Raw genomic sequence first — 17,465 nt, 5'->3', positions numbered from 1 at the left:
AGTGCTTTGTTGCTTCTCTGCCTGGATATTTACCTAATAAATATTATTTAGGTACACACACTAACTCCACTTTTAAACTGTGGAGTTAGTATATGTCAGTGATCCTATGTATGGTGCCATAATTATGCATTTATAAAATAAAATAGGGAAAAACTATATACATATCATTATAAGAGCAATTCTATAAATTATCTAGGAATAAATCTACAAAAAGATATGCAAAATCACTAAAGAAAATTACAAATTATTTTGAAGAATAAAAATGAGGCATGAATAGATATTCATGGATACTAATGTTCAAACTGTAAATTATAAAAAGTTCCCAAAGAAATCTATAAATCTAGAAATAAATTAACTAGAAATTAATCTAAAAATTCAAAAGCAAATTCTACAGGCTTCATGGATATGTTAATGTATAGTAAAAATTAAAAGTATAGCAATGTGATTTAGAATGGTAAACATACATTTCAGACAAGTGGTTACTTCTGTGGGAGGAACACATCATTGGAGAGGCACACATAGGCGATGAAATAAACCTAAGATATTTTTTTCTAAAATGAATAAGATTTGAGCTTAAAAGTCAAATATCAATTTTTAAAAACTTGGTCATTTGTATATGGATGTTCGTTATATGCTTATGAAGATTTCTGTACATTTGTAATATTTCACAATAAAACATTTAAAATAGTGGTGGTGCAAGGCTGTATCAGCTGAGCAGTAATTTTATATCTGAGGTTTAAAACCGAGAAAAGAGAAAACTAAATGACTCTAGTGGTCTTTTGTTGGAAAGACGTCATTATTTTAGGACAAATGTAGTAGCAAAATCAAGGGGAACATAGAGAGATCGCCCCTCTGCCCTGCTGTCCCCACACATGCATGACCTCCTCCATCATCAGCATATCCCACCAGAGTAGTTTGTTACAACTGATGAGTCTACACTGACACATCATTATCGCCCAAAGTCCATAGTTCACATTACAGTTCACCCTTGGTGTTGTACATTCTATGGGTTTGACAAATGTATAATGATGTATATCCACTCTGGTGGTCTCTTACACTCAACAGGAAATCATGTTTTTTTCCTGACCTAGATGTCTTTACTTCTTTGAGGACTATAGAAGACACACTGAATAATATGATATATAACAATATAATATAGCAATGAATGAGAACAAAATCTGTATTTGAGATTTAAAATAAGGCAAAAGGAGGAATGGAAAGAACTACATGAATCTCATGGCCTTAATACTATGAATATAGTTTGAATAGTAAATCAAGATTTTCCTTACTGAATTTCCTTGAAGACTCCAGAAGACACATTGAATACCATAACAAATAATATTCTCAATAGGAGATATAACCTCCACACAAATTTTGCAGAGGTGAACCATTTATGGCTGTATCATATTTCACCCTTAATCTGATTGTGTAATTTTCTTAAAATACACTTTTATAAAATAGGATTTAAATGTTAGAATAATTGTTAGCTTTAGATGTGACTTTTTTGTTGATCTTTTTAACTAAAGGATAAAGCTTGCAGAATCTTGAGAAATATATATTTAATAAGTCTTGCAAACTCTCCTCAAATCCCAGCCATCTTTACAGACTTGACGGCTGCTGGAATGTAGCCAGGCTGCCAGAAATGAAGTAATGGAAAGTACCACTGAACACACTGGAGGAGTACAGACACTACATGAAAAAGGGTACCCAAAAAAGTTACTTTGTGGGGATAATTCCACACCTTTGCATATAGGGGTGATAGAGAAACTAATTTATAGATACACAGACATGTGTAAAGCCCAGTGAAATAATCTTATTATTAATATTGGATGCATCATTTTAATGGGAAACAAAAGACCTTTGCTTTCTCTTCTCAATACTATCACTGGCAATTGTTTAAAATTAAACCGGTGATTTTTTTTACTTCCTATTATTCAAAAGAATATTAGATCCTAATTACTTAGGAGTGCTATGGCCAGAATTATTTCTGCTTTAGTTTATTCTTTAATAATACTCCATACAAGTTTCTTAGATTAATAAATTCATTCACCTATGGCCACAGTAACAATAATAACAAATATAACATTTTTATTCTCATCCAGTATGTGTACTTCCCAGTGATAAAATCAAGCTAATTTGAAGAGAGTAATTTGTTCACTTTCATGATTAGCATTTTTGAAAAATTCTGTTTTGTAGAAAAGTTATTTTTTTTTTGAAGTTACTTTTTTAAGCCATTATTCTATGAGCTGGCATGTCACCTAATCAAGAAAAAAAAAGTTGGAGGAGTCTGCCATGTACGTTGATATATAAGATTTTGATTACTCTTTCTAGAAGCAAATACACAATGACATTATTGAAATGTGAGGAAAATTATAAATACACTGATAGTAATTTCTGCCTTATTTATGACATTCTTTCTTCTAATGAAAGATTTAAAAGCTTTTTTTTGTCTCTACATAAAAAGGTGAATGTTGGTTTATGAAAGGGCAGCAAGTGTGCTTGTTAGAATATTGCTTTTGGGGTAATTAATGACTAAGGATGTACGCAACAAAAGAAATTTTTTGTGTGTTATTGCTAAGGCAGCAAATTCAGCCTGACATTTCCACAGCACATCCTCCAATTAAGAAGGCAGCTGTCATATTGACCGAGTTGATCATCTGTTTCTATGTCACCAGAGAATGAGAGGGTTCAAGTTTAAAAATTAATGTTTCCTTGGATTTTTGTCACTGACGACAAGAAAAATATTCATCTTGATTGTCTTTCTGGCTTTGCAGAGTTAGACTTGTTTTCTGTAGGTCTGAATTATTAATATTGGTATAGGGCAGGAGTCTTTTAAAAAAATACAATAAAAGTAAGGATTATTTACTTGTCTTCTGCCCTCTGTGAAAAGAAAAAAAAAGACTGCGATGTCTGATAAAATGGTTTAGTTGAATGAAAATGTCTATATGAAGGCTTGTGAAGTTTTAGTCATACCAAAATTGATTTTAGAAAACAAGCTAAAGAATTAATGTAATAGTAAATTTACAAATCCTTCTATTATGGATAGCACATATCTTCTCTGCATTGGTCCCTAAATACTTTTAGTCTGTGTCTCCAGGTTCTTCACAATACCTTTGATACTAAACATCATGTCGTATAACAGAAACACACGCCCACAGGCATAGAGACTGAAGAAAAAAATCAAGTTGGCTGTTTTTGTGTGTTTTGTAGTATGTACAACATTAATTTTTTTACCTTTCTGTCCCTTTTTAAAAAAATTTGTTGGTTTCAAATACAAATGTTGATCTGATGACAGAAGGCATCAGATAGAATAAAATATAAATGATGGGAAATCAAATGAGAATGTGAAAAGGAAAGGTGAGAGAGAAGTACAAAACTAGATAAAAGAGGAGGAAAGAGAAAAGTAAGCAGATAAAGAATGAGGTAAAGAGAAAAGGAGAGAACAGAAAACAAGAAACATTGAAAATCTGCATGCTTCTAAGCCCCTCAGTTGAGGAATGTAATTTAGAAGACAGTCGAAAAACTTTAAAACTAAATTTTAATTGGTTTAGAAAATTCATATTGCTCCTACTTAATCCCTTAAAATATCACTTCTCTTCATATCGGTTTCTACCATTACATTTCTCCATACTCTTCCTATCACTTATTTGAGCTATATCCGTCTAATATAAAACATTTTAGATCTTGGCAAATACCAGAATTGCAAATGAAAATCAATTAAAATGTCAATTCTAAAATTAAGGTATATGTCTAATTCTGGGATAATGTGAGAGTGAAATAAAGTATTAATTTATACAAAAAAGCGTACTTTTATATTAAGTGAATAAAGAAGTTTACAAAACTAAAAAATATGGTTCCAAAAGTATAAGCAGAACTGGAAAGACATCCTTGCCTTTGGAGACTAGAGGTTGGACCAGTCATGATGAGGTGAGTTTGAAATTGAGTATAATGCTTCCCTGCTGCTATAGTTGAATTCAGAGGTGAGCAGAAGGAATGTGACACAAGACACCAAAAGCATCTGCTACAGGAGTTAAGAATGACTGCAAAGATGGTTAGCCTGAGTAGCTGGAAAAATGAAACTTCCAACAATTGAAATGAGAAAAGCAATATGTGGGGCAGATTTTTGGACAGATTGACTTTAAAGGGTCTACTTTTGTTCAAGTGGAGATATCAAAGAGTCAAATAAATTTGGATTTCAGGATCTATTCTGAATATATGCATTTAAATGTCATCAGCAGGTTAATGATATTTAAACACATTACTATGTTTTGGTAAATAATTTGTTTCTTTTTCCTCGATGCTATCCATCCATTCCCCAGCTCTTCAAATTTTACCATTCTACTGACAAATGATGGCATCGTTTATATTTGAGCTCCATTCTAGCCTACCTTGAACCCATCTCCATTCCTTGATTGATTTTAAGTTTTGGTTTCAAAATCTCTCATGTTCTCTAGTGAAAAATTCCTGGCCTTAAAGAACCCTATTCTTTGAGTTAGTCCTGCTAGATAGTATGAAATTCAGGTAGATACAGGCTCATGCTTTGAGACTCCACATATCTATCACTACTGCAGAACACATGTCCAATTTTTGAGCTCCACTTCTGCTTAAAATTTAGATCCCTGTCCTCAATCCAGCTGGGCCTCCTCTCATTGTCAGACATGAACCCCTACTTTTATTTTATTTTGCCTATTCTCAGCTCTTTGCCAATGGATCTGACCAATGCCATCTATATACCTGGTAGTACATTATGTACCATTGGTCACAGACTTCAGGATGATCAAACTTACCTAATGTTTAAAAGAAACTCATTTTTAGCCATTTTAAATGCACCTTTTGTTCTATACAAATAATTTATAAATTCATACTTCACTTTGAGCTTGTCACTAAATGATTAAAATCTTATAATTATGTAAAATAAATAAAGTTTTATAAACTCAAAATGTTCTGGTACTTGCATAATTGAATCCATCTGAATACTTACACATAATAAATTCTGCATTCACAACTCTAAATAATTATTAATATAACATTAAAGTTTAAAAACCTTAGCTGTAAAAATTTTCATTCCATTGGCCATTCTACTTCAATCACTTGTCATCTCTTAATTGGACCAAATGAATAACACAACCTAAGTAGAATATCAAATAATAAAATTTCTTTCAAAATGTTACAGTATCCTATTGCAAGAAACTAGAAATTGAAGACCAAAATACACCCAAAGCAATTGGAAAGAAGGACATAATAAAGATACTAGCAGAAAACACTTTTGTTGAAATTAGGAATACAATAGAGAAAAACTAATGAAACAAGAAGATGATTTGTTGAAAGGATCAATAAAATTGATAAACCTCTAGTAAAACCGACAACAGTATGAAGAGAGATGACACAAATCACCGATATCAGGAGTGAGATAGGGCGTATCACCACAAAGACTGAAGCCATTTAAAATGATATGGAACTACTACTAGCAATCTTACACTAATTAGTTAAGCAACTTAGATGAAATTGACAAATTCCTCAAAAACCAGACAACTAAAACTCAACGAATTTTAAAGGGATCATTGAGTAGCCCTATAATTAGTAATTTATTTCAAACTTTCAAAAGCTCCCATAAAATAATCTCCAGTTCCAGATAATTTCATTCAAAAATTCTATCAAACATTTAAATAACAATTAACACCAATTGTGCACAATGTCTTCCAGAAAATAGAAGAGAAAGGAACATGTATTACTTTCTCATTGATTCTGTAACCAATTTTTATAAATTTAATGGCTTCAAACCACACAGATTTATTCTCTTATAATTCTGTGTCTTATGTGGCTAATATCCAGGTCATCAGGGTGAGTTCCTTTTGAAGACTCCAGGGAAGGCTCCTTGACTCTTAAGGCTTCTGGCGACTGCCAGCAGTCCTTAGGTTGTGGTCAGGTCACTCTAATCTCTGCTTCTATCTTCACATCACCTTCTCCTCCAAGTGTATCTAATTTCCCTGTACCTTCCTCTTATAAGGACTCTTGTGATTACAAAATAGTTAGGTATATACTTAACAAAACATGGGCAAACTCTGTACATTGAAAATTACAAAATGTTCATGAAAGAAATCAAAGAAGATGTAAATAAATAGAAAGACATGCCATGTTTATGTATTGAAGACTTCATATAAGAAAGATGTTAATTCTCACAAACTGATCTATAATTTTAAAGCAACTGCTATTAAAATCCCTGAAAGTCAGGCTTCCCTGGTGGTGCAGTGGTTGAGAGTCCGCCTGCCAATGCAGGGGACACGGGTTTGTGCCCCGGTCCGGGAAGATCCCACATGCCACGGAGCGGCTAGGCCCGTGAGCCATGGCCGCTGAGCCTGCGCGTCCGGAACCTGTGCTCTGCAACGGGAGAGGCCACAGCAGTGAGAGGCCCACGTACCGCAAAAAAAAAAAAAAAAAAATCCCTGAAAGTTTTATTTTATTTAATAAATAGACAAGCATACTCTAATATTTATATGGAGAAACACCAGTCCTAGAATACCTAAAACGATCTTAACAACAACAACAAAATAGTGAAAAATATCACTCTACCAAATATTAAGGCTTATAATCATCATAATAACAGTGTGGTTGTGGAAGAGGATTAGAAATATAGAACACTGGAATAGAATGAAGGATACAGAAATAGACCCTTAAAATATGCTCAACTAATTTTTGACAAAGGTGTAAAAGGAATTAAATGGAGACAGAAGAGGTGTTTTTAATAAATGACACTGGAACAAATGAACATCCATAGGCAAAAACAGCAACAAACAAAAAACAGAAGCACATAAACCTCACGTCTTATACAAAAATGACTCGAAATCGATGATGGAATTCAATGTAAAATTGTAAACCTTAGGGCAAAAAAGAAAAGAAATAACTTTAGAAAAAACCTTCAGGATAGCTAAGCAAAGAGTTCTTAGATTTGACACCAAAACCATGATCAATAAAAGGAAACACTGATAAGTTGGACCCCATGAAAATTCATCACATTTGCTCTGTAAAAGCCCATGTAAAAAGGAAGGAGACAAGATAGAGACTGAGAGAAAATATTTACAAACCACACATATGACCAAGGACTAGTACATAGAATGTACAAAGAACTCCCAAAATGTAACCAAAAAAACAACAAAAAATCAAATTAGAAAATGGGCAAAGGACATGAACAGACAGTTTACTTATGAAGATACATAGATAACAATAAGAACATAAGAAGGTGTTTAACATTACTAGCCACAAGGGAAATGCAAACTGAAACCCCCATGAGATATTCCTACAAACCTATTGGAATATCTAATACCAAAAACAAAAACAGCAACATCAAATGATGTAGAAAACTTGGATTGCTCATACTTGTTGATGGAAAACAGTTTGACAGTTTCTTTTAAAACTTATCATGTAATTAGCATATGACCCAGTGGTTTCACCCTTGGACATTTATCCCAGAGAAATAAAAACTTGTGTTCGCACATCAAAAAAAAAATCCCCAAACTAAAACAAAACAAAAATTAAAGTAAAAAGACCTGTAAAATAATATTTATACAAACTTTATTTGTAATAGCCCAAAACTGGAAACAACCTAGATATCCTTCAGCAAGTGAATGGTTAACCAAACTGTGGTACATACATACCATGGGGTACTTCACAGCAATAAAAAGAAACAAACTGTTGATATTCAAAAACTTGGATGAATCTCCAGGGAATTATACTTAATGGAAATTTTGGTGGGTGGTGGTGCTTGTGGTGGCAGTGGCAGTGGTAGAATAAGGCCCGAGAGAAGTGAGTGTGGTTATAAAAGGACAATAGGAGGAATGCAGAGGAATCCTTGCAGTGTTGGAACTGTACAGTATTGGAGCAGTTGGAACACTACATTATTGTAGTGCTGGAGACTCAAATCTACAAAGGTGATAAATTGTATAAAACTTAATATAGACACACACACACACAAGTACAAGTAAAACTGAGGAAATCAGAATAAGATTAATGGATTGTATCAATATCATTATTCTGATTGACTAATATAATTTTGCAAAATATTACCAGTGGAGAAAACTTGGCAAATTATACAAGGAATTTCTCTCATTTTACAACAGCACAGTAATCTACAATTATTGCAATAAAATTTTTAATTTAAAAATGCTGCAGTACCTGGAATAAATATTTAGTGAAGAGATTTAAGAATCTGTGTCTCTCTTAGCACCCTACTCTAAAATCATCTTTATTTTTTACATGTAAATTTCTCAATGACTATCAGAGTTAAGTTACTGCTGTACAAATTAGATTGTATCCATCTTTGATAGGGCAATCGTTTAACCTAATGCTTTCTTATACTGTAAATTCTTACTGGTAGAATGATAGAAAATGACTAGTTTCTATATTGGTATCTGTTCTTTCTGTTATAAAGCTTTATATTATTCATTTAAAGCATATTCTCAGGATTACATTATTTGAAAATGTAGTCAACATGTAACATATATGACACCTAGATCATCTCTCTGAAATATACGTTATTTTTTTGCATTTGTTTTTTCAGAATGCACATACTTCATAAATGATTTGGTATTTCTTGCACTTCATTTTTTCATAGTTTCTTCAGAATTAAAAAATAAGATATAAAACATAAGGGAATTTATTTTCACCTATTAAAGGTAGACAAATATCAATGGAAGAGGAGAGAGAGAGCAGAAATCACCCAAATTTATAAGACCATTTGCTTTTGGATAATGATGTCAAAACCATCTAATAGAGAAAGGAAAGCCTTTCCAAAATATTTCTGGAAGAACTGGGTAACTGTAGGAAAAAATAACCTTGATTTTCCCTCACATTATATTCAAAAATTAACTTGAATAGATCTAAATTTACAAGCTAAAATCATAAATAATTAAAGAAAAATAAACCATATTGCATTAAATATATAGTATTAAGGAATTCAACCTTATAAAGTAAAAATTACCCAGAGGTTTCCTAGAGTAGTACTACTAAAATATGGACTGTGTATTTGTGCTGATTCATAAACTGCTTTTACCTTATATCTGTGACAAAATAAGTTCAAAAACTGAGAATAAGTGTTTTGAAATTTTATAGCAGTATGACATTACCAGGATATTATCCACGATTCTCCTAGAATATATTCCTGGGAGTTGCCAGGAAACTTATCCTAGGGTCTTATAGGACAGCACCTCAAAAAGTGTGGGCTGTGGACAGACGCCAATTCATGAATTTTTTTTTAAACTCCTCCATGATGACAGAAGCCTAGACATTGAAAGTAAATGGTATAAATTTTTTTTAATATCATTATTGGAGTATAATTGCTTTACAATGGTGTGTTAGTTTCTGCTTTATAACAAACTGAATCAGTTATACATATACATATGTTCCCATATCTCTTCCCTTTTGCGTCTCCCTCCCTCCCACCCTCCCTATCCCACCCCTCTAAGTGGTCACAAACCACCTAGCTGATCTCCCTGTGCTGTGCAGCTACTTCCCACTAGCTATCTGTTTGGTAGTGTATATATGTCCATGTCACTCTCTCACTTTGTCACAGCTTCCCTTTCCCCCTCCCCATATCCTCAAGTTCATGCTCTAGTAGGTCTGTGTCTTTATTCCTGTCTTACCCCTAGGTTCTTCATGACCTGTTTTTTTTTCTTAGATTCCATATATATGTGTTAGCACACAGTATTTGTTTTCCTCTTTCTGACTTACTTCACTCTGTATGACAGACTCTAGGTCCAGCCACCTCACTACAAATAACTCAGTTTTGTTTCTTTTTATGGCTGAATAATATTCCATTGTATATATGTGCTACATCTTCTTTATCCACTCATCTGCTGATGGACACTTAGGTTGCTTCCATGTCCTGGCTATTGTAAATAGAGATGCAATGAACATTTTGGTATGTGACTCTTTGAATTATGGTTTTCTCAGGGTATCCAATCCAAAAATGGGCAGAAGACCTAAATAGACATTTCTCCAAAGAAGATATAACGATTGCCAACAAACACATGAAAGAATGCTCAGCATCATTAATCATTAGAGAAATGCAAATCAAAACTACAATAAGATATCATCTCACACCGGTCAGAATGGCCATCATCAAAAAATCTAGAAACAATAAATGCTGGAGAGGGTGTGGAGAAAAGGGAACCCTCTTGCACTGTTGGTGGGAATGTAATTTGATACAGCCACTATGGAGAACAGTATGGAGATTCCTTAAAAAAACTACAAATAGAACTACCATACAACCCTGCTATAAAATTTTGAAAGCAATTTGGTATTGCCAGGATATTGACTGGTGTGTAGATCAGTTTGGGTTTGTTGAATTTGCATGGTGAGTCAAATGCAGGGCAACGTGCTTATTAGTAAGAAACAAAAGGATTACATCACAGCATTGGTTATTTTAAGGGTAGTCTGTTAGATGTTTCCCCAAAGCATGTGAAAAGTGAGAAAATGTATTTATTTTTAATATAATTGTTTATTTTATAATCATTCTAAATTTAGAAGTTTTATTTATAGTTAAAAACTTAATAGATAATTCAGGGAAGTAAAACATTATATAATTTAAATTCTAACTTAAAAAAAGCCCAACTACAATCCACTTGTATTATTTGTCAAAAGAATAAAGAAGAAAAAAGAAATGCATTTCTGAGTGTGACAGTAGCAGTAAACAGAAAGACCATGATGGCAGTGATTTTGAAAATATGAAAACCAAAGTGCACTAGTTTTATACAGAATGTGATAACTAACATATTGTTCCATGTTGTAAGCATAAATAAAATGCTAAAACCAATACATGTTTTCTGGCAGACATGTACTAGTTAATGATGTAATGAAGCAATCAAAACTTCAGCAAAATTTAGAGACAAATCATAAAGAATTAAGTTCAAAACAAAGGAATAAAATTTTTTTAAATAGTTTTGAATTTAAATGTTATAGTAGCATACATGCTAAGTACTTTACTGGCCTGTGAAAATATTAGTAGAAGGCTGTACCAAAGATGTTTACCTGAATATTTGGTGATGGATGCTGTGACAGCGTGGAACAAGCCTAGTCATTTTATAACTTTCATTTACTCTTCTTTTTGTCAAATCTCCAAGAAAACAACCAATAATGGTTGTTTAGATTAAAAAAAATTTTTAATGCATACCTTTCCATATAAAATGAAGCATTTATTAAAAAAAATCTAATAGTACTTGTCATATGTTGATCATTTACTACCTATAAATTTGGGGATCAGCAGTCTACAAGTATTATCACTTAATTTTCCTATTATGCTCATAACAACTCTGCAATCTCTCTCTCCAGCTCTGTCTCTCTCTGTCTATATATATACATGTTAGACTATTATAATATATATTATATATAATCAGTATATATTAATAGAAATATGCAATCATAAAATACATCTGTCATTATTTGAAATGTATCTATGCCTATACTTACATCTCAAGCTACACCTATATCTATTTACAATTATTTATAACTACAGTATATCTAGTTCTTTATGAAAGATTAAGTTCTACAACAATCACACCCAAGACTGTTTAATTTCACTGCTAGTGATTCTACCACCATTCTCTTTTATCTCGTGGTAAGAAATATTTAAACATATCCAATAAACCACATGACTGGGAAGTAAATACTTTCAATGCCAAGAACAGGTATCCCCCACTTTTTAAAAGTTTGCTTTACACTATTTTGCTTTTACAAAACACCTACATTAGTACCTCTTTTCACTAACTGAAGGAAATTGAAAGAGGATTTTTGCTTTTACAAAAAAGGTGAAAAGTTAAAATAGCATTCAGCTCTTGTTTTGCAGCAGCTGTTACAGAGGTAGCAGGTACCTTGAAGAGAGGGAGTGGCACCACCAAGCCCCTTCCCCAGGAGCTATACTCAGCATCTCAGTATTAAGCCACCATAACTTTGAACTGTGTCTGAGCATCTGTGCTTTATCTCAATTTATTTTGTGCATTTGTTAGCAAGATGTATATAAGGTAATTGTTTCTCCACTTTATACCATTTCATAGGAATGCTCTGCTTTCAGATAGCAGGGGGAAACTGTACTGCCTTTCTAGCCATTTTGTGTATATTTTAAAAACATACTCGGAAGATATATAGCTGAGCTGCAAATGCTTCATATACTCATTGTAAAAATAAACAGATCCCAATAGCATTTCACCACCCAGTGTGTCTACTGTACTGTGGATATTTGTCTTTATTATGCTTTTGACACAACTAAAGAATGGAAATATAACAATCCCTAAAGCTCTTGCCTTAAAGACTTCAGGGTTTATTCAACAAGCCCTCATAAAATTCAGCCTTTCAGTAGGTGAGACTGATGTACAGTAACTTAGGAAGAAAAATAAGGACACACTTATCTCAGATGCAGCATCTGAAAGCCAATCCTGGGATATTCTTTGCATTCTACAGTTTCAGTCTGTGTTATGCTAATACATTAAGCTATTAAAACTTCATGAGTTCTTTTGTTACTTTTAGGTGTTTGTTTGGCTATTTCTGCTGTTTTATATTCAATAAGATGAGTGGTTATAGTTGTAAGATCAATGAAAAAAAGTTGAATTTCTAAAAAGAACAGAAAAAAATAAGTAAAATATAGTTTTTAAAATATATTTTGTCTAGATATAGTACTTGTAAAAATAATAAATGTTAAAATGCTAGGATATTGGGACTTCCCTGGTGGCATAGTGTTTAAGAATCCACCTGCCAATGCAGGGGACACGGGTTTGAGCCCTGGTCCGGGAAGAACCCACATGCCGCAGAGCAACTAAGCCCATGTGCCACAGCTACTGAGCCTGAGCTCTAGACTCTGCAAGCCACAACTACTGAGCCTGTATGTCACAACTACTGAAGCCTGCATGCCTAGAGCCTGTGCTCCACAACAAGAGAAGCCACTGCAGTGAGAAGCCCGTGCACCTCGACGAAGAGTAGCCCCTGATGATCGCAACTAGAGAAAGCCTGTACGTAGTAACAAAGACTCGACACAGCCAAAAATAAATAAATAAATAAAATTTAAAACAATAAATAAATAAATAATAAAATGATAGGATAAAAATTGAGTTTACTATTTTTATTAGCCAATTATACTTGGCTGCAAATTAAGTTCCCATGATTTTAATATAATCTTATTATTGACCTTCATTATAAAATTGCAGAAGTATCTCACCAGACTAAAATTCTTTATCAGAATTAAATGTCATAATAAAGTCAATTAAAGATATTTTCTTGAGGAGTGAAAGCATAAAGTGTTGCTATATGTAAATTTTTGTGCCCCGCCACCCCAATCCATACGTTGAAGTCCTAACCACCCAGTGTGTCTGTGTTGTGTTGTAAGGCTAAATGAGGTTGTAAGGGTGGGGCTCTGATCTTATGGGATTAGTGTCGTTATATCAAGAAAAGAAGATACACCCCAGAGAGCTTGCCCTCTGTCTCTGCCTGTGAGATCTTGTGAGAACAAAGAGGTCATGTGAGAACACATCTTGCTGGCAGCCACCCACAAGCCATGAGAAGAGGCCTCAGAATGAAAACTACCTTGTTGGCACTCTAATCTTAGAACTCTCAGCTTCTAGAACTATGAGAAATAAGTATCTATTGTTTAAGTCACCTAGTTTATGGTATTTTGTTACATCAGCTCAAGCTGACTAATATACTATATCTGCCAGAAGTAATAGTTTACTTTACCTTTTAAATATTTTCAGCATTTAGTGTATTTTTAAGATTTTGTCCTCCACTTTCTGACTTTGCACTCTATTAGGGGTTCTTAACTGATAACAATTTTCACACTTAGAAGAATATATATACATATCATCCCTCCAAAAACAAATGGATTACCTCATACAAATTGGTGTTAAGAACCATCAACGGCATATTCCTATAAACAGAATAAAATGATTATTGTTCTGAAATTCACCACTTAGGCTTAAACTTGAACCCTTTACTATAATAGTGTAGACTCAATTTTATATTTTGTTATGTTAACACTTTATCATGTGTTTAGCATTTTTTTTTTTTTTTTTTGTGGTACACGGGCCTCTCACTGCTGTGGCCTCTCCCACTGCGGAGCACAGGCTCTGGATGTGCAGGCCCAGCGGCCATGGCTCACAGGCCCAGCCACTCCGCGGCATGTGGGGTACCCTCAGACCGGGGCACGAACCCATGTCCCCTGCATCGGCAGGTGTATTCCCAACCACTGCACCACCAGGGAAGCCCCAATATTTTAATATTATGTTTTTCACTGTTGTTATTTAGGGTTATTATATATAAACTAATATTCATGACTATAACTTTTCTTAAGGCTTCCCTTAAGGTTAAATATTTAGAAATTTAATATTTTTATTATTAGAAATGATACTGCAATAAAATTTTCCTGCATTTAGCTTTTCCTTCTTTTGAATTATTGTTTTAAGGGAATGCCCAGAATTGTGATACAAAGTATTACATTACCATATGATTCTGAGCAACTTTGGAACCCACCAGCAGTACATGAAATAGTTGATTTGCTTTTAAATCACCAAAATTTGGTATTATTTTCTTTAAAATATGTACATACAGTGTCATACATATAAGACAGAGTGAGAGAAAAATAACACATTTTCTGATTTATAAGAACTTCACAATACAAAACAAATAAAAATATAAGCAACTAAGGGGCTTCCCTGGTGGCGCAGTGGTTGAGAGTCTGCCTGCCAATGCAGGGGACACAGGATCGTGCCCCGGTCTGGGAAGATCCCACATGCCGCAGAGCGGCTGGGCCTGTGAGCCATGGCCGCTGAGCCTGCACATCCAGAGCCTGTGCTCTGCAACGGGAGAGACCACAACAGTGAGAGGTCCGCGTAGACACACACACACAAAATATATATATATATATATATATATGCAACTAAATACATCTAAAAGCTATATTGCAATATAGAACACACATTGGAGAGGTAAACATTTTTAAAAAGCTTGAAGATCAATGAAGAAAATGTATACATCCACAATGAATATAACAAGGATTGGATTTTTTGTTTTTGTGTTTGTTTGATAGAACAGGCTGAAAAAATTCATGGGAGTAAAATGGTACAAGTCATACTTAGAGAGAATTGAATTGTCCAAAGCTAAGTATTATGAGAAGTTTAGAATCATCCAAAGTTAGGTGTTTTTGCAATGAATCAGGCCATAACGGGGTTGAGGTTGATAGATTGAAATTTTAAAGTAAAACTTATACAGCATCATGTTTTTCCAAATCCAAATAACAGTTTAGTTTCATTTCTCTAATATTTTTATTATAAAATTTTTCAAGCAGAGTAAAATTGATACTATGAAATGATATATGTGCTAACTAAATCTAGATTATTAACATTTTTCCATATTTGCTTTATATATATACATTTTAACTAATAAAAATTACATTGTAGACATCAGGACGATTCATCCCTAATTCAGTATGCATCTTCTAAAAAGAGGGACTTTCTTTTTCATAATCACAAGATATTATTTTTAGCCGTGCATTTCAAACAGGATTCTATCATAGTGGATGCACTGCATTTGTTTTCTGAGACTCTTAGCTCTCTTTTAATAGAGAACAATACCGCTTTATTTTTTATGACCCTGGCTTTTTAAAATAACTTGACTGATAGTGTCTATTATATAATTTAAATTGTTCCCCTCATCTAGATTTTGCTATATAAACTGAAAGTTATGTCCAAAAGCATAATTAGATTCAGGTTAACAGTTTTTTGGCATGAACACTTCATAATAAAGTATTCCACATTTTATACCCCATCACATCAGTGGGTGCATAAGGTCATGATTGACCATTAATAATAATGGTCATTTGCTTGAGATAATGACAAGAGACTCTTCATTGTAAAGATATGGTTTCCCTTTAAAATTAGCAAGTACCTGGGGGTAATATTTTGGCAATGTTGGAATATCTTATTTTTTTCAAAATCTTTCACAGAATGACTGTAACATCTATTGATTCTTCTTGCCTTAATCAATTACGGTTGCTTCTGCTATTAACACCTTTTATGTGTTCATGAAAAATCTCACGATCTGAAAAATAATTCATAAAATATAATAGCTTCATGTTTATTATTTTTTCAAGCTCTTTGGAATGTTCTCACCAAATATCTAAAAGGCAATTGTAATAGGGTAATTGAAACAGATGTATGTCAGCCAGCATTTGCACTTAGCCATTTTCATTTTTATTAGTATGGTGGATATCACATTGTGGTTTCAATTTTCACTTCCTTTATGGTTTATTAGGCTGAGTACCTTTTCATGTATTTACTGCTCATTTGGCTACCTTCATTTTTTAACATTTGATTATTTATGTCTCAGAGAGGTCTGTTCTAAGCTGACTTCCCTATAGATACAATGTATCTTTTTTATGTATCAATATATATCTTCTTTTATTTCAGGTAGAATTATTGAATTTGATGTTTTAAGATATCAGAATGACAATTTTGTTGCATTGTTTTACAGTTTTTCTTCAGACATTTCAATTATACTTATTTTGGACTTTTTTGCCTGGTTATATATTATAATTTTAATGCTGAACATTTTTTAAACATCCTACATTTTCTTGGGTCTTTTTATTCTTATTTTATACATTCTTTGATTATGTCTATGGTTTCAGCTAATATCCCTGTTGAATTTTATAATTAGTCTTCATGGCATATAAGAACTGTGATCCAGGTCCAAAAAATAATTTATAAAAGCAGAAGAGTGTCTAAGGATTCAATAATATTAAATTTAAATATAAAATTTTAGTTTCAAAAATAAGTTATTTATAAATCATGATGCATGAAAGTGGTTTGAAATTAGCTATAGAGAGCAGCTTGCCCTTTATCTCTTGTATGCAAGTTAGTCAAATAATGGGAGGAATAATTATCAATGAGCATATAAGAAATACTAATGGAAAATTAAAGAAAAATCAAGTTCATATATTTATGAAAAGGAGGAGGTTATTGTAAAGGAAGTAGTGATAAAATGATTTTCTGTTGCCACATAATATAGAAAAGAATCAGATAATATATACACCGATAGGAGGACTGTAGTGAATTAAAACAAAAAAAGAGAAGGAAATGGTTTGTACCCAAGATATACTGTCCACTGGGTGTCTGGATATTTCTTCATCCCATTGTTTTAGATCTCTGCTTTTTCTAAAATGCACTGAGACATAAAGAATGATTCTAGAAACTGTTAATTGTCAGTTACATTATAATGTGATTTTACTTCATATTGTTTTTGAGAAAAAAGTTTAGACATAGAGAAAAATAAGCCACAACCAATGATGGGAAGTTGTCCAAGACTTGTATCCTAGACTAACCTTTATCTTTCATTCACTCAAATATTTCCAAATCCTTCCATAATAAAATATACACAATCCATTTTTCATTTAAAACAACATTATCAATTGAATTTTTGCTATATCTCCTTTTCTT

Source organism: Pseudorca crassidens, chromosome 6 (genome assembly GCF_039906515.1).
Source record: "Pseudorca crassidens isolate mPseCra1 chromosome 6, mPseCra1.hap1, whole genome shotgun sequence".
NCBI classification, from domain to species: domain Eukaryota; kingdom Metazoa; phylum Chordata; class Mammalia; order Artiodactyla; family Delphinidae; genus Pseudorca; species Pseudorca crassidens.
Note: the sequence above shows the minus strand (reverse complement) of the source record.